Genomic DNA, 21399 nt, shown 5'->3' on the forward strand with positions numbered 1-21399 from the left:
GCACCTGAAACAATTCTTTACTCAGAAAGATAAAAAGATTTGGGAAGGTGGATTTATGAAATTGCTTCAAAAATGACAGAAGGTTGTGGAACAAAATGGTAAATATGTTGATCAATAAAGTTCTTGGTAAAAATGAAAACAATTTTTTTTTTTTTTACTTGAAAACCAAAGGAAGTTTTTGGCCAATCCAAATATTTAGTGTTACAGTGAATTATTCCCTCTTTTGGTCTGTGTAAATTGATCTAAATAGGTACCATTGATGAGGAAAGATGGCATACATTAACTTTCTCTTGAATGGCAGAAGATTTACGCTTTGGAATTTAAATATGAAGGTTTTTTAATTCTTTGCACGTGACCTGTAAGCTGGACAATCCACAATGGTCACCGCCTTCTCTAGGACCATGTTTGAACCTAGCATCTGAGCTTCCATTGTAGGAGCCTAATAGCATAGTAATAATAATCTTTATTAGTTATGGGAGATGTAGTGTATGTAGTATGTAGATATACATACGTGTTGTATGTATATCTGTGCTGAATACATTGAAAAATAAGATTTTTTTGCCGTTAAGAACCAATTTTTCAACCCTGCTGAAAATGCATGGGTTAGAAAAACCTGGGTTCTTATTTCACTTCTGCCAGTTCTTTTCCTCTAAGCCTCACCTTCTTCCCCACCAGCAATGGAGAAATCAGTGTCTACTTAATTGGAGTTTTTTAAGAGGAGATCAGGAAATGTTAGTTATCATCACTGCTATTATTATTTTTGCTCTTATGTTTTCACATATAGTATCTTCATTGATTCTGATTGTAAATTTCTTGAGATTTGTGGATTTATATCAATTATGGCTATCATCTCTACTTTCCTGATAATAAATAGCTCAGATGGATGGTCAGAATGGTTTCCTGACTAGCTCCAGGTCATAGTGATACTGGTTGGGAGTGGTTGGGGAGGCTGAGACATGAGCCCGGGTGTCCTAGTTCACACTTCTCTGGTTCAGGAATCTCTCTGCTGCTCCTTGCCGTCTGTGGTGCTACCAGACTCAACTGTGTTATGAAGACCCAGGCTGAAGTTCAGGTAATTGAAGGAATCACCTCTAAGAACAGACTCTAAGGACCAGTCATACATTTTTAAGTGTAGAAAACTATTATTAAGGCTTTGAACCGACTGGTCACACCCAGTTTCAGGAAATCTGTGATAAGCTTTTCCTGTACTGCCTGGTAACACATGGCTTTAATGAGGCAGGATTTCCTCTAGCTTGGAAGAACTTGGCTCTCCAACTGGATGAGGGTGAGTCCATTCTCCCCAAGATAAAAGCTTTATGAAATGAACAGTGAGAATCACCTGGAGAGAAAATACTCTTGAGCATCTCCCATGTTCAAGCTCTGTGCTGACCATCAGAGAATGCCTACACTGGGCCTGGTGAGCTTCTGAGCTCAGCCAAAGTCTTTGTAGCAGAAGGGGGCGGTCAGTTTTGGTGTCAGATCTTGGGTTTTCATCCCAGCTTGGCCACTTGCCATGGGTGTGCCTCAGTTTCCATATCCATAATTCAACAAAAAACACTCCATACACTGCCTGGAACACAGTAGTAGGTAAATGCTTACAATTACAATCAGAAAAATAAAAGACATACACCCCTCCCATCACTGAATGTGAGGTCTAACACTCTTTTATCTGATAATCATGCCTCAGCTCCACCCAGTGCTTTCTTTTTGTTAAAGTGATGTCACTTGAGTGGTTTCAGAAATAGAGTCCTTGGCATCTGGAAATTCCGCCCATCTTCTCCTGCCCCATCAAAATGCCTGTCTCATACATTTCACCAGCCCGATTTTTCTCCCTAGCTAAGAGGTGGTTAATTCTCTGCACTAGAAAAAGAGGACATAATGAAGACAAGGGCTTGTTTCTTGACTGCTGCCACCACTTGGTCAAGGGCAAAGCAGTCTGTATCAGTTCCTCCACACAGTTGCTCTTGGGGCTGGATAGAGCAACTGTGACCTGTATTTGAGATGCTTGATGGTAGCGAGGGTGACCTGGAGGATGCTGAGGCAAACGTTCTCCCTTCTGAAGTGGTGGAGGCTCAATGCCTATATGAGGATGCCCTCTGCTTCTTCACCCAGGATGTCTCTGGAAATGTACCTCTGTGCTGCTCATCACACCAGGCTACCCTGAGAATGGGGTGAGAGTAAAACCTAGTTTGTTCCAGCTCAGGGAGGGCTGTTGGGAGAAGCCAGAGGCAAGGCAAGTGATGTTGCTCCCAGAGATGCATTTTCCCTTTCCCCAGAAGGTCTTCCTCCAGAGCCATAGATCCCACAGGGACATCCATTAGGCTTGAAACACGCATAGGTGTCTTTCTGCTGGAACTTCACATGGAAACTCTGATGACTTCTCTCATGTATGGACTTCCTCATGGCTGTGTTAACCCTGGTGAACTCTGAGGCTGGGTGACTGCAGGGAAGGCCAGTGGGGCAAGCTTTGGAGGGGATCCAGAAACTTCAGCTGGTAATGAATTCAACATCAAGCTCAGTTCATTCAACTCAAGGAGATTTGGATTCAGACTCACTTTGCAATCATCTCTTCCATCCACAGCCAACAAGAATGTTGTCCAGAAAGTCAAAGCTGAATATCTTTGGGGAAGAAGACATACCTTAGGAATGACCTGCCTCCTCTCATAGGATTGCATTTTGCTGGTCATTTGTATAATATTTAGCTGCTGAAGGCCACCCCCTCCAAGGCAGTGAGGGCTGAAGCTACCAGTGTGAATCTGATGTTTTATTTATCTATGCTGGTAGCTTTATGTATGGTGTTTTTTCTCTGTTTGGGCCTGAAGGCTGGTTAAGCAAAAGGCGGGAAACATAAATAAGTAATAGACAGAGAGGGCTGTCCATTTATAGACTTTCAAAGATGACCTGGTTTTCTGTTCCGATGCAGGCATTAGTGCTGCATTAGAGTAATATGCATCTGTGGATGTTTTTGCTGGTGCACTTGGTGGTGATAATCAAGAGAGACATATTCATGTTCTATTTTTGTAATAAAAATTAAGAAACCTCAGGACCCACCAGGGGCCTTTGCTGACAGGGTGGGCACTGGGGGCCTGAACAGTCCATTTTCCTCAGATTGTGTGGGATCATTGTGTTCCTTTCTGCTCTTCTCCAGTTTCTGGTTATTATTAAACAACGCTTTGTGAGGGATTAACTCTGGCTTTCCTCCCAGCCAGGAGATGTCTACACAAAGCCAGAATATCCAGCCAATGGCAGGCAAACGGGTTATTTGGTGGAGTGCAGGAACAAATAACTGGTTGGCAAGCCAGTTCTTCACTTTCTGCTGGCTTCCCTTGGCATGGAAACAGCCTCCTGTAGTACATGGTGTCAATGCTTATGCGTGTCCCTTTATCCATTCATTCAGAAAATATTTCCTGAGGGCTCACTGTGGGATTCATTATTTCTAAAATGGGAATAATAATAGTACCTACTGCATAGAATTATGTGGATTAAATGAGTTAATATGGGCAAAGGGGATAGAACAGTGCCTGGCACACAGTTAGAGCTTTGTCAGTAGAAGCTTGGCTGGGAAGTTGGAGTTTTATTTATAAGGAAGAGGCAGTGAAGCCAATGGTCTCAGCAGGTGTGGGCTTCCAAAAGGTGGTTTCTGTGGCAGAGGAGGGGGCCCATCTTCATGGGCCAGAACCTGCAAGCAGAGTTGTTTAGTCACTAACTTGTGTCCAACTCTTTTGCGACCCTAGTCTGTAGTCCACCAGGCTCCTCTGTCCGTGGAATTTCCCAGGCAAGAATACTGGAGTGGGTTGCCATTTCCTTCTCCAGGAGAATCTTCCCAACCCAGGGATCAAACCCACAGTTCCCTCATTGGCAGACAGACTGTCATATAATTCTAGCCCAACCTCTGATAGCTGTCACTTGCCTTTCTGGGCCTAGAGGAATGGTTCTCAAAGCGTGGTTCCTGCACCTTGAATGTCCGCATCACCTAGGAACTGGTTAGAAATGCAGAGTCCCAGGCACCAGTCCACAGCTACTGAATCAGAGGTTCTCGAGTTTTGGTCCAGCAGCCTATTTTTAGCAACACCCACCCAGTGACTCTGACTCTTGCTAAAGTTTGGGAACATTGGTGTTTTGAGGGCAAGTGGAAAGGAGAGCTTTAGAAACTCTTCTTTGCCTCACCTGCCTCCACCACACACACAAATTTGGATGCCCCTAGACCAAGTGTACAAGCTTTGGAGAGGGTCTCCATGCACTAGGCAGGCCAGTCTCCTTGTTAACCGGTCACACAGAAGCAGGAGCCTTGTTAACACAGATCAAGGCCACCCAGGAACACAGCAAAACCAAGCCTCCGATCGCCAGCTGGCTCACTGCCCGGAGGGCACTGTGACCCTTGTTGATCCATGTGGTGTGTAGGTGGAGTGGGGCTCTGCGAAGTAGGTATGTCTTTACCAGGAAGACTGTCAGCTCCAAGACTCCAGTGTACTTCTCATCATATTGAGAAATGAGGGAGTCCAGGTGCTCTGGGCCATTTCAGAGCAGATGCAGCTTCTGGCTCCCGGGAGTCTGTGTGCACACACCCAAAGGCATTGCAAAGCCAACAGAATGGATCGCACTAAGGCTTCTGCTTTTTCCATATGAGAAGCACGTGGCTGGGTATGCCTTCTATTATGGGGGTATGGCTACCTATGGAACAAAGTCCCACATTGTAGATAATTTTAGAACCCTCATCTGCATCTTCTAAATTCATTCATTTGCTAATTAAATGTGGGCATAATGGGAAATAGGAATAGGGTATCCTCTCTCCTGGGCTTTCCAGGTGGCTGAGTGGTAAAGAATCCACCTGCCAGGCAGGACACATAAGAAACACGGTTGGGAAGATATCCCCTGGAGAAGGAAATGGCAACCCATGCCAGTATTCTTGCCTGGGAAATCCCATGGACTCAGGAGCCTGGTGGGCTACAGTCTATGGGGTCACAATGAGTTGGACACGACTGGGCAACTCAACAACAGCAATAATATCCTCCCTCCTCACGACCATCATTTCCTAAGGATCATATGCCATCCAGGAAGAGATGCAAGTCATTCATACAAAGGCTGGCAGTTCAGGACTAGGTGCTATGGGTGGATAGGAAAGTACCAACACGGTATGGTGTGAAATCAAAGGAGCTGCACAAAAAATGATGGGGAAAGCTGTGTGAGGAAGGAAGTGGCATTTGAATTCAGCCTTGAAGGGTGGGCAGAATTTCAAGAGGCAGAGAGAAGACATTTCAAGTTAAGGGACCTGCACAGCATGACGGATGGGAAGGGCAGTTGCTTGAGAGAAGGGTGAGTGTTCCAGTTTTCCCAAAACAAGTTACAGGTAGACTCATAGAGAAAGAGGAGATGTGAAGGGTAGATGGGAATTTGAATACCAAGCCAGGAAGTTTGGACATGATTCCATTGGTGGGAGAGCCTTTGGAAAGTTTAAGTTGGATATTGGTGTGATTATCACGGTGCTGGATAACAATTGAACTGATGATTAAATTCAGATGGGGAGAACTTGAGGCCTCCAAGAGTGTCTTGCTCAGGGTCCTCACCCTAGGAACTTAGAACTAGGTATTTTATGTCCACCAGTTCATGACTTTAGGAGGCAACCTGGAAGCCCTTGGTTAGAAGGAAAATTAAACTTTTATCTATCTGTGTATTTACTTATTTAGGCTGCACCACTCGATATGTGGGATCTTAGTTCCCAGACTAAGGATCAAACCCTCAACCTGCATTTGAAGTGCAGAGTCTTAACCACTGGACTTTCAGGGGAGTCCCGAGAGTGAACTCTTAAATTAAAAGGTCACCTGATGTAGAAAGCCATCAAAACTCAAGTTGGGCTTGATATAGAAAGCCCAACTCTCCAAGAGAAGGGCCACTGAATGATGTCAGCTGCCATCCTGGTCACTTGTCAGAAAGAGAGTCCATCCTTCTGTACGTGAACACCAGAGGTCCTCAGTATTTCATGTCAGCCAAGCCCAGAGCATCTCAACCATGACAGGGAGCCTTGGCACAGGGACCATGGGCTTGGTCCTGACTCAGAGGAGTCGAACCACCTATTGAGTCATTTGCAGGAGCTGTGGTTTCCTGGGAGGCTTCCCAGCCAGGTATGCACCCCGCCAAATGGCTGGTAGCCTGCGAGATCAGAAAGGAGCCGCATGTCGCTGTGCCATGGCTTTGGGCAAACACACGTTGCACCTCTTGAGCTGTTGCATGGAAATTGTTCCTTGCTCTTCATAGAGAAACTTGGCAGTGACAGATAAACAGATGGAACTTCTTTACATACTGATTCACCTGTTGGGTGTTTGTTCTTAAGGTGGTCTCAGTTTCCCCACCCATGACTAAACAATTCCCAATGAACAGGTGTGACTGCAGAAAGAACTGATGGTTCCTAATGGTTTCTCTTTAGGGAGATCTGGAATGCTCCGCGTTTTACAAAGATCTGCCTTCCTCTGCTTGCCGCATGCCTGAGGCTCCTGGTAGGGATAGAATTGGGCCCAAGTCTGCTCATGGCCCCTCTGTTTCTTACATCTGTATTTACTGCCTCTCAAGTGACTCTGCCTTTTCCAGTTTCCCTTTAGTTATAACCTTCAAGTTTCAAAGACTGGGTTGACCAAAAAGTTCATTCAGGTTTTTCCGTAAGAATTTATGAAAAATCCAAACAAGCATTTTGGCCATCCCAGTACTGTGAAACCTTGCCATTCAGAGGGCCACCATGATTTGTTTTTCAGGGTGACTTCAAAGACATGGGTACTACTGTCTTATTCCAAAGACGAGACGCCCCTCTGCAGTTGGATCTTTGTTTTTTTGGAAAATATCTCTTGATTCTGGATTGTTCTACAGATTGCTTTTAGGTTCAGAATGAGAACAAGTCCCAGGGGTTAATTCTTGATCCTAGTTGCCAGCAGATATTAAGCTGGGGTGCCAAGCCAATACAGTGGCTTAACACTGAGCTGATGTTGATCAAGTGAGTATTTAGCTGGAGATCTCAGCCAGATGTTTGGGCTCTAATCTGTTAGTCTCACAAGGCAGCAGGGCTCTCACAAGAGAGAAGGCTGAGAGTTTCCCTTTCTTTTCCTGCCATTTCATTTGGTGGCCTAGGGCTTCTAGGGAGCTCTCCGGTAGGAAGCCCTCTCTCTCCCCTGCAGGGAAAGGCAGTTTTGACCCAGTACAAGCTACTCAGGAGCCCAAAGTCTTGGCATCAGGCACACAACTCTTGCTACCCGTGCCTGTTTTCTGGAGGCAAAGTGAAGCCACTTGATAAAAAGAAAGGAGAACTGAAGGCCAGAGACTTGAAAGACTCCAGGGGCCTGGGAGCTTGGCAGAGCGAGACCTTAGCCAGGTGGAGCCAGGCGTCTCCTCTCCCCGGCTCTTGCCCCGCAGTTATGAGCCTGGGTGCTGCCTTCCCGGGGAGACAGGTGTGAGTTAGGAAAAGCGCTTGAGCGGGAGGGGATGTCTAGTCATGGTCTATGGGTTACCCTTTCCTCCCCTTGTGGAAAGGGAGCCCTGTGCCTCTGGCCAGTGGGCAGCCCACCTCTGGAGGCCTCCTCCCTGATGGGACCTGGCTGGCCCCACTTACTGTAAGGCCTGACTCATTTCTGCAGCAGCAGCCACCCTTCATTCTCCCATGGGTTCACGGTTCCTCCTCACACCCTTGACCTCTTTCCCCTCCATATGGCTTTTACTGAAAGTTAAAGTGTTAGTCACTCAGATGCGTCCAACTCTTTATGACCCCATAGACTGTAGCCCACCAGGCTCCTCTGTCCATGGAAATCTTCAGGCAAGAATACTGGAGCGGGTTGCCATTTCTTTCTTCGAGGAGTCTTCCGGACCGAGGGATCGAACCCCGGTCTCCTGCATTAGCAGGCAGATTCTTTACTGTCTGAGCCACCAGGGAAGCCTATATGGCTTTTATACCCCTCTCCTTTATTTACATGTATGTGTGTGTGTCCCTCTCACATCTCTATAAAGGGAGAATGCCTGTGTTCTCTCACCATCAGGAATCAGACCAGTTTCTGCTTTTCCGGGACCATTTGTCCATCTGATGGGCAGCCTTATGGAAAACGCAGGGAACCTCACTTCAGTCAGTATGCGGCTCTTTCATTTTAGTCCATCCTGGTTGTGACACCACCAGCATCAGCTGCTGGGTGAGGCCCTGGGACTTTGAGAGGACCCTCTCTCTCCATAGGTCACCCAGTTTTGACAGGCTTGTGGGGAACAGGTGAGGGCAGTCACTTAGGCTGGTGTGACTGTATAGGTGGGACCCATCTCAACATGGCAGAGACAGTGAGCAGTCTGCCTTGGACACTTCAAGGAGGGAATTTAGTTTGAGTTCTCTCCATGAATTGGGCACCATTGCCTGATAGGTGTCCAGTTCGTCCCATCGTGGAGAAGGCAGGGCTTCTGTCCAAGTGCTTACAACATGAACCAGCGGGGGGGCTAGACTCCTGGCCCCATGCTTCTGTCAGTGTTTTCTGTTACAACCCCAGGGCTTGTTCAGAACATTGATCACTGTGCCATCTGGTGTTGGGTCACTTGTGTATTTATCTTCTCCTGTATTGGGAAGGGAAGGACCTGGTGCTCAGGGACCAAGACTATGTCTCATCTAAAAGGCTTCCCCCTCACCCCCACATAGCAAGTACCTAAGGGATTGGATTGCTCTGACCCTCCATGCGTGTAGACCTCGGGAGTAGAGGATGGAGGAGCTTAAGTGACTACATGGGGCACCCCCCAGGAGTTTGCAGTATTTTATTCGCTGGAAAATCAGGGGGAGTGGGAGGAAACTGGTATAGTAGGTCTTGTGTGAATGGTGAATTTTTCAGTTTGTACCTGCTCTTCAGAATTCAAATATGCAGAGTGATGAACTGGAGCTGTTCTGTTCAATATGGGGGCCACTGGCCACATGTGGCCTCTTAAATGTCAAATAATTAAAATTAAACCAAATGAAGCAATTCTCCTCTCACACTCGCCGTGTATCAGGTGCTTGGTAGCCACAAGGTAACTCTTGGCTACAGTATTAGCCCAGACAATGAACCCTCCTGCCACTGCAGAACTTTCAAATGGATGGCCTTGGAGATGCTGAGCCACACTTCTTGATCCAACATGTACACCAAACATATGCATCTGAGTTATGTGAAGGCAAAAGGAGAGGAGAGTTTGTCAAAATATAAATTCCTGGATTCCTCCCTAGACTTCCTGAATCAGGATCTCTAGAAGATGGGGAGATTGGAAGCCTGTATTTTAACAAGCACTCCCAGAAGGCTGTTCTCCAAACTCACATTTCTGTGCTCTGAGGGAAGACAGAAGTTGACTAGCAAAGGTGGGAAGCTTCCTGGTGCTGCCATTCTGAGCATCTGAGATGTCTCACAGTGCTTTGCACTCCCTTGTCAGATTTCCTTGCCCAAGACTTCCCAGCGTTTGTGACCAGAGCTTCCAGGCTGGCAGCTAAGGGTGCCCTCTCAGAAAAGTCCTGGCTCGGCTTCCTCGAAACAGTAAATAATGAAGAAAGAGGCTGTCCAAGAATTATCTTCTTCGCTCCTCTTGCAGAACCAGGACGATGGAAATAACCTCGGTGTTCCCCTTGAGCATGTTTGAATCACAAGTATTACCTTCTCTCTCAAATAAATTTATTTCCTACTGCCTTCATCCCAACAAAGACCAGCCCGTGATGAATACCAGACTTCATAGCTTATTTGTCAAAGCAGCACACCTGTGAGGATTCCTGTGGAAGATAAATTTTGGTTGGGGGGAGGTGGAGGGCTGGAGGACGAGGGACCTGGCCAGGAATAAATCTTAACATGTTGCACCAGACGGGTGAATGAGCGTTTGCAAGCGAGGCTCGCCCTCCTGACAAGGTATGATAAATTACCCTCTTTGTTGACACCTTCATTGGGTTATTTATGGCTCATTAATTGAACCGAAAAGGGGCCTTGTAGACCCAGCAGGGGCACCTTACAATACTCCTCCAGTGGACCCAGCTCAAAGCGGAGAACAAAGGAGAAAAGAGGGGAGGGCTGTACTAATGTTTCTGCTCCTTGGCTGGAGATGCTCCACCAAAGAATTCCAGATTTGTTTGGGAGAGCTCAGGTGAGCCTCTCTGGGGATAGTTAGCTGGGTACCTCATGCTCAGGCTGTGCTGTTGTCTGGCAACTTCTAGAGAAGAGGTCTGTGCTGACAGCTCTGTGCTCAGTGGCCTGCCTTGCTCGTCTGGGAAGACCGTACAGTGGAGGCGCTTGGAGGATTTGGGCACTGGTCTCGCTCATTCATGACCTTGCTGTGCTACCTTGGGAAGGTCACGCAGTTTCTCTGGGCTTCAGATTGGTCCCTTGTGAAGTGAGGGTGTCAGATGGCGTGACCTCAGAGTTTTTCTCTTCAGTTCTAAGAAAACAAAGAACACATCGCCCTTCACTTCCTTTGGTATTGGTTTAACCCCTCCATGTCTGGTTATTAATTAGTTTATTCATTTGGCAAATCATTTTTACTGGGTTCCTGCCATGTATTTTGTTCTGGGGCGGGGGGGGGGGGGGGGGGGCACACTGGGTGTGTATGGTCTTGCTAACCCTAACCCGGCCTCCATGGGTTTTCAATCTAGAATTTTGTTTGTGTTTTCAGTAACTGGGTAGTACATAAACACTTTTTAATCCCTAAGTAAAGTACTTGCTGGGCTTCCCTTGTCACTCAGCTGGTAAAGAATCTGCCTGCAATGCAGAGATCTGGGTTCAATCCCTGGGTTGGGAAGATCCCCTGGAGAAGGGAAAGGCTACCCACTCCAGTATTCTGGCTGGAGAATGCCACGGACTGCATAGTCTATGGGGTTGAAAAGAGTCGGACACGACTGAGTGACTTTCACTACACTACACTACTACACTGAAGTCCTTACTGGACAGTCCCTTGTCATAAACCCTCCTCTACGTGACAATTGGGAGCCTGCGGTGTCTCCAGCTGTTTCTCCAGGGGGCCACTGTGGTCCATGAGTAAGCTGTAAAAGCCTCTCTTTTAAAGTGCCAGGTGTATTCCCTGTTGTTTTCTAGAAGGTTCCATCCTGTGGAAAGTACTTGTCAATGAAAGGAATGATAGCATTGTTTCATTCATTTCTCTATCCATTCATCCACTGAGTCATGCCTTTATTCCACAAAATCTTACTGAATATGTATTCTCATCTTTGTGTTCATAAGATGAATGACTGAGCTAAAACTCAAGAATTCAAGGAAACTACACTCCATTGGGTAGGTAAATGCACACCACACTCATTGAATGCTGTCGTAGAGTCGCCCCCAGGAATCCGCAGGACCGTGAGGGAGGGAGTCTGACTGTGTCCCGGAGCTTTGGAAAGTCTTCCAGTATATTTAAGTTGGGTTTTAAGGGAAGGAGAGGAGTTCTTTGGGCAAACAAATTGTTGCTGTTCAGTTACTAAGTCGTATCCAACTGTTTGCAACCCCATGGACTGCAACATGCCAGGCTTCCCTGTCCTTCACTATCTCCGGGAGTTTATTCAAACTCATATCCATTGGCTCAGTCATGCTATCCGATCAGCTCGTCCTCTGCCATCCCCTTCTCCTCCTGCCTTCAGTCTTGCCCAGCATCTGGGTCTTTTCCAGTAAGTCAGCTCTTTGTATCAGGTGGCCGAAGTATTGGAGCTTCAGCTTCAGCATCAGTCCTTCCAATGAATATTCAGGGTTGCTTTCCTTTGGGATTGACTGGTTTGATCTCCTTGCTGTCCAAAGGACTCTCACGAGTCTTTTCCAGCACCACAATCCAAAAGCATCAATTCTTTGGCACTCAGCCTTCTTTATGGTCCAGCTTTCACATCCATACGTGTACTGGAAAAACAAATTGTAGAAGACTATTTTAGGTTGGGCAAAGGGTGTCCATAAAAGTGCAAATAGGCACCTTAGCTGTTTGAGAAATTATAAATGGTTCTATATAAATTGGAACATAGGTGTGTTAACGGGGAAGTTGATACAGGGCCAGATCTTGAAGAGGCTCCTGTGAAATGCTGAGGAGCCTGCACTTTGTCCTGAAGGACAGGAGGAACATTTGTAGAGATTTATTCAAGAGGAGAGAGATTATCAGATCAGTATTTTATGGAGATCCTCTGGTGCCAGGACGCAGGAGTCTGGGCAAGGAAAAACCTGCCAGATGACTCTTGCAATACTGTAAGCAAGAGGAAATATGGGCTTGAAACAAAGGCCTGACTGTGAGGGAGGTGAGAGAGCATAGATAGGAGTGCGAGCTAGCAGACCTGAGTTCTAATTCAGTCTCTGTCAACATCCACCTTGAGTTAGTTTCTCCAAAATGTGTGTATTGCTCTGTAAAATGAGGACATTGGACTGGATGGTCTCTAATGGACTCTGACATTCAGTAAGGACTGGGTTTTCTGTATGTTAGAAGGTGCAGCGTCATATTAACAATTGATAGAAGTGCTTTTAATAATAATGGTTGAATCAGCTGCATCCTGCTGAGAATGTAGACGGACCATGATAAATGCGCACTGCAGTGGATAGGAGAGTAGGTTCTTCGCCTCCATTCCACAATTCACACAGAAGGCTTCCTTAGGACTTGTACAAAAATAAGGGTTTGTAAAACCCTCATTCGGCTTCAGGAATTGTTAAGCGGGCAGCTGGAGGGGAAAGGCCTTGGAAGAACTGGTACATGCCTGCCCAGTACTTTAGTTAAGTGAGAAGGATGAGTGTGACTAGTGCCTACAGCTTTAGAAATCCATGTCAATTATTTGGAGAGAGATCTCCACTCTTTCTTTTTCCTTTCCAAGGTTGTCAGTGAAATTCTTTCTTATTCCAAAATGAAAATAATTATTTTTCTAGTGTTAAGAAAGAACATGCTCATAGTTAAGAGTTCAGGCAATTGGAAGGAAAGAAGGGAGGAGAAAAGGAAAAAGAAGTACCATGTAAGATTTTTTTGAAGATGCTTACTTCAATTTTTATTTATTTTTTGGCAGTGCCACAGGGCATGTGGGATCTTAATTCCCCAACCAGGAATCTAACCTATGCCCCCTGCAGTGGGAGCATGGATTCTTAACCACTAGACTGCTAGGGAAGTCCCACAGAGTAAACTTTAGCCCAAATCTCAAGATCTAGGTGATTAGTTAACATTTCTGAGAGAATCTTTTTAGTTATCTCACCATGTGTAATAATCTAGATATCTTTACATGTATGAGCTCTATCACATAAACTCTTTTAGTCAGTCATTGTATCTTGTATGCTTCTTTTATGATGTACTTTTGCATCATCCTTCTAGGATGCATAGTATTTCATCAGTAAATCATAATGTATTCAACTGACACATCAGTATTAATGGACACTTAGGTTGCTTTCAGTTTTTCTTTTTTAAATAAGACTAAGGAGCAGCCATGTACATGTACTTTTGTGCACTTGTAAAAATTTCTTCTACAAATGAAGCCACAAAGCAAAGTGTATGCACATTTTGAAGTTTTTACATAGTTTTGCTATGTATTGACAAACATGCCCTCTGCCAAGATTTATCAATGCACTTTAAATGTAATTTAGTGTTTTGTGTCACTGGCAACCAGGGTGCCAAGGGTTGGGTTGAGGCAGGCTGGAGTCAGGGAAAAGTATGTGGTTTGCCCAGTGACTGTTTTCTGAGCACTGCCAAATCCATACGCCTGATGGGAGTCTGAGATTTGCCAAGGGCTCATGGAAGGTTCTAGATAGTCAGGGTAATAACTGATACCAGGCCAGGTAGGGTGCTTTCTAGATTCTTCTCCAAGGTAGCTAACCCTGGATCTTGGGATATTTGGACTTTGAATAGCCGTGTGTCACTACACACAGAAGCTGTAAGAGATGCATATGTAGAGAGGCCTCCAACAGCAAAATGTGTACCTGTCTGAAATACTCCCTCTTCTGGGCCCCCATGCAATGTTTATTGGTCCCTGATTGGACAGCCTTCTGTCCTGGGTGCTCAAAGCAGTCCTGGTTAAATACTTTCCATCTTGCTGCCTTTGGGGTGCCCCCATGTGTGGCGCAGGATGCAGGCCAGATATGGCTTCAGCATGTCTGGTCATCGCTTGACACCATGTGATGAGCTACAGCAGAATTCCCCAAACACTGTTGCCATTTGTGACAAGCACGGTGTTTCTATCTGTTTATTCACGGCTTGTTCATCCAACAAATATCACTAAGAACTCGGGTTATTACAGGCACTGAGCAGAACACAAAAGCAAACAAGAACTTACAGGTCCGTGGTGTTTTGAGTGACGCTTATCAGGCCCACCCCCACCTCATATTCCTCCTGAGGAAACTGAGGCCCAGAAAAATGAAGTGCTCCACTACCAGTGGCCTATCTGCTAGTTACTGCCCCAGTTGGCGTGAAGGGCTGCTCCTAAAGTGTGGAGGGACTGGGCCAAAATTCCACGTGTGCCCCTCTGGCGCAGGGATGGCCTAACTCCCCTGTGAGGTAACCAGTCCTACAGGGCCAGAGTCTTTATGACTAAGCCCTACAGACACAGTGCTGGTGTTCTGTGCGATCTGGGAGGTACAGGGGCAGCAGAGCAGTGCTTTGTGGCTCCTGACAATGTGTGTAACTTGACCTCTCTCCACTGGCCTTGCTGGACCAGCCATCTACTGTAGGCTTGAGTGTGGGAGCATTTAAAACACTCCTTTGGAAGTTGATCCTATTTAGAGAGGCTAAATAGCCTGAAGGTGACTCAATTTGTGCTGGGAGATGCTCCATCACTGAGCAAATGACCACTCTCAAAAGAATGCTACTGAGGGAGCACTCTACAATTATGGCTGCAGCTAGGATCAGCCTGCCAAGATGCAATACAGAGGGGCTTTCTCAATGGTTAGATTACCTTTCAGTTCAGTTTAGTCACTCCGTTGTGTCCGACTCTTTGTGGCCCCATGGACTGCAGCACACCAGGCTTTCCTGTTCATCACCAACTCCTGGAGCTTACTCAAACTCGTGTCCATAGAGTTGGTGATGCCATCCAACTATCTCATCCTCTGTCATCTCCTTCTCCTCCCATCTTCAATCTTTCCCAGCATCAGGGTCTTTTCAAATGAGTCAGTTCTTCATATCAGGTGGCCAAAGTTTTGTAGTTTCAGCTTCAGTGTCAGTCCTTCCAATTAATATTCGGGACTGATTTCCTTTAGAATGGACTGGTTGGATCTAATCTGACTGCTTAGATTACCTTTGAATCCTTGAAAACAGTAACCCATCTTTCCAAGAATCACTCCTCATATCCCTGTGATCTTTAGTTTACAAAGTATTTTCCCCACATTAGCTTGTTGCTTCTTTACACTGCCGTGTGTATTAGTGATTCACTAATTTATTTCATTGTGTATTTGGGCTTTTAGGACTCTGAATGAATCAGTGAGCGACTTGTCCAAGAGCTAGTGAGAGACAGAGTTGGATTGGAGACTAGGTTTTCTTTTTTCCAGTTCTTTTCTTTTTCCAGACCCGCCCTTGGGGTTTCCTGGGTTGTTACACAGACCAGTTAGGTGAATGGACCAGTTAGGTGAATAGTTAGTTGAGAGGGTCAGCAGGGAAAGAGGCCTCTCTGCCTAGAGATCTGAAGGTGGACTAGGAAAGACCTTTTGCCTTCAAAATTTGTCCTTACCATGAAACAGTCAATCCTTTGTATCTTAGATGCTTTCTGTTATTAAGAATTCCTTTTCAAAATGTAACGCTCCACTTCAGCAAATTAAAAATGCAACCATATAATAGAACTGCATGCCTTCTATTCTATTGGAATTAGAATGAAACAGAATAGAATAGAATTTATATTCCATTAGAAATAAAATAGAATTCAGTAAAACACAGTAGGTAAACTATGATTATGGGCATGTAAGAAATATACACACTTAAAAATGTATAAAAAATAGAGGCTCTAATTTCAAAGGCCTCTGTATGTGGACAGAGGCACATATGTATGGCAGCTTTAGTGTTCTTCTTTCGTCTAATCTGCCTTTTTATATTTTTATAGCATGAGCCTATATTAATAGTAGTGTCATAATAGTTCTTAAAAATTAGGAGATTATTCCTTACAGTTGTATGTTTAATTTTCAACAAGTAGAAAAGACTGGAATAAAGATAACTGAATCCCTCCCTTTCACTCTTCCAGGTCCCATATTGGTAACACCCTAAGCCTCAGAGAAGATATCAGCTAACACTTTCAGGAGATGACTAGCTGGCCAGCTAAGAGCCAGAGTTATCTTGTGGAATGGGGTAGGAGGTCTGAGATGGATGGCAGGAGAGGAAATTTGTACCTAAGTGGGTTTCTTCACTTGGTAAGATTTCAGTGGGCTGACCCTTCCTGTGCTCACGTCCACCTGTGCTCACCTCCTGAAACTCAGTGGCCTGTGCCTGCATCTACAGATGGCTAGGCCTCACAGCTCTGTGGACAACAGAGCCAGACATGGACTAAGCAGGGAAAAGAAGCCTTTTTAGTCCCTGCTCAGCTTGGCCTCTAGACCAGCTTAGTTGAAGCCTGATGAGTACACAGTATGCCGTGAGTAAGTTAGGTGGGATGGTTCCTCCTGCCATCCTGGATGGGCTTGTTAGCATATCATCTGTGCTGGAAACACAACCAGTGAAGAAGCTCTAGGGCAACCAGCAAACAGAGTTGGGTTGCTATGGGGGTATCTGAAAAGCATCAGAGTTTTGCCCAGCAATTAGGCCTCAGATATAAATTAATAAATGGGTCAACACAGCACAATAGTAAGTTAAATAAGTACACTCTAGAACTGGAGACTCTTTTAGAGTTGGAAGAGATCCTAGGAATTACTGGAAGCCCATGAAAGTTAGTAGCTTGCTTTGGATCACCGAAAGGGTCAGAGGCAGAGATAAGGCTAGACTGCAGGCCTCCAGCCCTGTCCCATGGGCTCTGCTCATTCCCGTTCACTCATTTGTCTCACACACATTTGTTTGGGGGCCTCTGTTGTGCTGGACACTGTACTGGGGTAGGGAATCCACAGATGGAGGAAATGAGGGTCTTTTCCACGGGGCACTCATGATTTAGTGGGAGGAGACATTAACATGAGCTGGTGATTTCATAAAATGCAGTACAATGCCTCCTTGAAAGGAAGGACCTTCAGAGGAATGCAGTTCAGGGGACAGTCGTTTATTTTTTTTAGGAATCAACCTGAGATTTTACCTTCCAATGCAGGAGGTGCAGGTTCGATCCCTGGTTGGGGAGCTAAGATTCCACATGCCCCATGGCCAAATAAATAAATTAATTAAGCAAAAGCAATATTGTAACAAGTTTAATAAAGACTTTAAAAATGGTCTACATAAAAAAAAAAAAAAAAAGTCAAGAAATGTTTAGTTGAGACCAGATGCCACACCTGCCTGTCTCCCAGGGAATGCCCTATGCAGGATTTCTCTGTGTATTGTGTGATATAGTAAGAGCTGCTCTCCCATCTGTTGTCACAGTCTTATGCTAGAGGGTCTTTCCTTTGCCTCAGTGTCAGATCTAGTTCTGACAGTGACAGCAGCCATTCACGGTTCTAAAAAATCCAGAAGAGAGCTATAGACAGAAACTAGGGCTGTTTTTAGGAACTTTCATCCTATTTTCCACACCCCCCACCAAAAGACTTCTGTGATTGGTGGGTACATATCAGAGACATTGCCTTTGTGATTTGTTAAGAGATTGAATGAAACAATGAAAAAAATTCCACCTCACTATATCTCATTTGGGTTGAGTTGGTTGAATCAGTTATAAACCAGACTACTGGTTAGGTGCAGTGGTAGTAGCAGTACCTAATGTTAATAATCTCATGGTGAAGTATTTAAAAAGAGTTATTTTTAGAGGTGCAAAGTGATGTATACATGTTGTTCAGTCGCCAAGTCATGTCCAATTCTTTGCGACCCCATGGACTGCAGCACACCAGGCTTCCCAGTCCCCCACCATCTCCTGAAGTTTGCCCAGGTTCAAGTCCAATGCTTTGGTGATGCCATCCAGCCATCTCATCCCCTGACGCCCTCTTCTCCTTCTACCTCCAATCATCCCCAGCATCAGGGTATTTTCCAATGACTTAGCTTTGGCATCAGGTGGCCACAGTATTGGAGCTTCAGCATCAGTCCTTCCAATGAGTATCCAGGGTTGATTTCCTTTAAGATCAGCTGGTTTGATCTCCTTGCTGTCCAAGGGACTCTCAAGAGTCTTCTCCAGTACCACAGTTGGAAAGCAGCAATTCTTCAGTGCTCTGCCTTTTTTATGGTCCAGTTCTCAGAACCATATGTGACTACTGGAAAGACTATAGTCTTGACCATGCGGAAATTGTCAGCAAAGTGATGCCTTTGCTTTTCAACACACTGTCTAGGTTTCTCATAGTTTTCCTACCAAGAAGCAGTTATCTTCTGATTTCATGGCTGCAGTTACCTTCTGCAGTGATTTTAAGAGCCCAAGAAGAGGAAATCTGCCGCTGCTTCCTCCTTTTCACCTTCTATCTGTCATGAAGTGATGGGTCCAGATGCCACCTTAGTCTTTTTTAATATTTAGTTTTAAGCTGGCTTTTTCACTCTCCTCCTTCACCCTTATCAAGAAGTTCTTTAATTCCTCTTTACTTTCTGCCATTCGAGTGGTGTCATCCACATATCTGAGATTGTTGGTATTTCTCCTGGCAAACTTAATTCCACCTTGTAACTCATCCAGCCCAGCGCTTCTCATGATATTCTCTGCATATAAGTTAAATAAACAGGGTGACAGTAAACAGCCTTGTTGTACTCCTTTCTCAATCCTGAACAAGTCGGTTGTTTCATGCAAGGTTCTAACTGTTGCTTCTTGACCAGCTTACAGATTTCTCAGGAGACAGGTAAGATGGTATGGTATTCCCATCTCTATTAAGAGTTTTCCACAGTTCATTATGATCCACACAGTCAAAGGCTTTCAGTTCAGTTCAGTTCAGTCACTCAGTCATACCCGACTCTTTGCAACCCCATGAATCGCAGCACGCCAGACCTCCCTGTCTATCACCAACTCCCGGAGTCCACCAAAACCCATGTCCATTGAGTCAGTGATGCCATCCAACCATCTTATCCTTTGTCGTCCCCTTCTCCTCCTGCCCTCAATCTTTCCCAGCATCAGGGTCTTTTCCAGTGAGTCAGCTCTTCACATCAGGTGGCCAAAGTATTGGAGTTTCAGCTTCAACATCAGTCCTTCCAATGAAAACCCAGGGCTGATCTCCTTTAGGATGGACTGGTTGGATCTCCTTGCAGTCCAAGGGACTCTCAAGAGTCTTCTCCAACACCATAGTTCGAAAGCACCAATACTTCGGTGCTCAGCTTTCTTCACAGTCCAACTCTCACATCCATACATGAGCACTGGAAAAACCATAGCCTAGTCTAGATGGACCTTTGTTGAAAAAGGAATGTCTCTGCTTTTTAATAAGTTGTCTAGGTTGGTCATAACTTTCCTTCCAAGGAGCAAGCGTCTTTTAATTTCATGGCTGCAGTCACCATCTGCAGTGATTTTGGAGCCCAGAAAAATAAAGTCTGACACTGTTTCTACTGTTTCCCCATCTATTTGCCATGAAGTGATGGGACTAGATGCCATGATCTTAGTTTTCTGAATGTTGAGCTTTAAGCCAACTTTTTCACTCTTCTCTTTCACTTTCATCAAGAGGCTCTTGAGTTCTTCTTCACTTTATGCCATAATGGTGGTGTCATCTGCATATCTAAGGTTATTGATATTTCTCTCAGCAATCTTGATTCTAGCTTGTGCTTCTTCCAGCCCAGCGTTTCTCATGATGTACTCTGAATATAAGTTAAATAAGCAGGGTGACAATATGCAGCCTTGGCGTGTTCCTTTTCCGATTTGGAGCCAGTCTGTTGTTCCATGTCCAGTTCTGTTGCTTCTTGACCTGCATACAGGTTTCTCAAGAGGCAGGTCAGATGGTCTGGCATTCCAATCTCTTTCAGAATTTTCCACAGTTTATTGTGATCCACACAGTCAAAGGCTTTGGCATAGTCAATAAAGCAGAAATAGATGATTTCTGGAACTCCCTTGCCTTTTTGATGATCCAGCAGTTGTTGGCAACTTGATCTCTGGTTCCTCTGCCTTTTCTAAAACCAGCTTGAACATCTGGAAGTTCACAGTTCACGTATTGGTGAAGCCTGGCTTGGAGAATTTTGAACATTACTTTACTAGCGTGTGAGATGAGTACAATTATGTTGTAGTTTGAGCATTCTTTGGCATTGCCTTTCTTTGGGATTGGAATGAAAACTGACCTTTTCCAGTCCCGTGGCCACTGTTGATTTTTCCAAATTTGCTGACATATTGAATGCAGCACTTTCACAGCATCATCTTTCAGGATTTGAAACAGCTCAACTGGAATTCCATCACCTCCACTAGCTTTGTTCTTAGTGATGCTTCCTAAGGCCCACTTGACTTCACATTTCAGGATGCCTGGCTCTAGGTGAGTGATCACACCATCATGATTATCTGGGTCGTGGAGATCTTTATTGTATAGTTCTTCTGTGTATTCTTGCCACCTCTTCTTAATATCTTCTGCTTCTGTTAGGTCCCTACCATTTCTGTCCTTTATCTAGCCCATCGTTTCATGGAATGTTCCCTTAGTATCTGTAATTTTCTTGAAGAGATCTCTAGTCTTTCCCATTCTATTGTTTTCCTGTATTTCTTTGCATTGATCACTGAGGAAGGCTTTCTTATCATAGTCAATTTAACAGGAGATGTTTTTCTAGAATTCCCTTGTTTTTTCTAGATCTAGCAAATGTTGGCAATTTGATCTCTGTTTTTTCTGCCTTTTCTAACCTCAGCTTGGACATCTGTTAAGTTTTTGGTTCACGTAATGGTAAAGCCTAACAGGCAGGATTTTGAGCATAACCTTACTAGCATGGGAGATGACTGCAATTGTCCAGTGGTTTGAACATTCTTTAGTACTGCTCTTCTTGGGAAGTGGGAAGAGAATTGACCTTTTCCAGTCCTGTGGCCACAGCTCGGTTTTCCAAATTTGCTGGCACATTGAGTGCAGCACTTTGACAACATCATCTTTAGAATTTTAAATAGCTCTGCCGGAATTCCATTGCTGTTGGAGTATATTTATTTAAAATATACTTTGAGTATTTAATAGTTGAGGAGACACATTCAAGTAAAACAAGATTGGCCATAAGTTGATAAGTATTAAGGTTGGATGATGAGTCCACGGGAGGGTTGTTATATTATTCTCTTTAGATTTCTGTGTATTCAATAATTTTCTATTAAAAAGCATTTAAATAGTGAATGTAATTGAGCAGCTACCATTTGTCAAGTTCAGGGCTGGTTGTTTCATATGCAGCCTCTTATTATATTCTTACATCTCTGTAAGTGGGTTGTATTACGCTGATTTCTCAGATGAAAAAGCTGTAGCATAAAGGAAAAGTGAATTCCACAAGTCACACAGCACGTGGCAG

General features: G+C 44.8%; 1 protein-coding gene across 2 annotated transcripts in view; it reads left to right on the forward strand.

Annotated features, from left to right (window-relative positions):
* RORA (RAR related orphan receptor A) overlaps positions 1–21399 on the forward strand; it is an 807747-nt gene that overhangs the window by 314332 nt on the left and 472016 nt on the right. The window contains exon 1 of one of the 2 annotated variants that reach the window (XM_027971773.3): positions 1–21399. This exon is cut by the window's left edge and continues 314332 nt beyond it; it is cut by the window's right edge and continues 87558 nt beyond it. The exons of the other annotated variant lie outside the window; for it this stretch is intronic. The gene's annotated coding sequence lies outside the window, so the exon portion shown is untranslated. 2 annotated transcript variants of the gene reach the window in all.

This window comes from Ovis aries, chromosome 7 (assembly GCF_016772045.2).
Source record: "Ovis aries strain OAR_USU_Benz2616 breed Rambouillet chromosome 7, ARS-UI_Ramb_v3.0, whole genome shotgun sequence".
In the NCBI taxonomy this organism is placed as follows: Eukaryota; Metazoa; Chordata; class Mammalia; order Artiodactyla; family Bovidae; genus Ovis; species Ovis aries.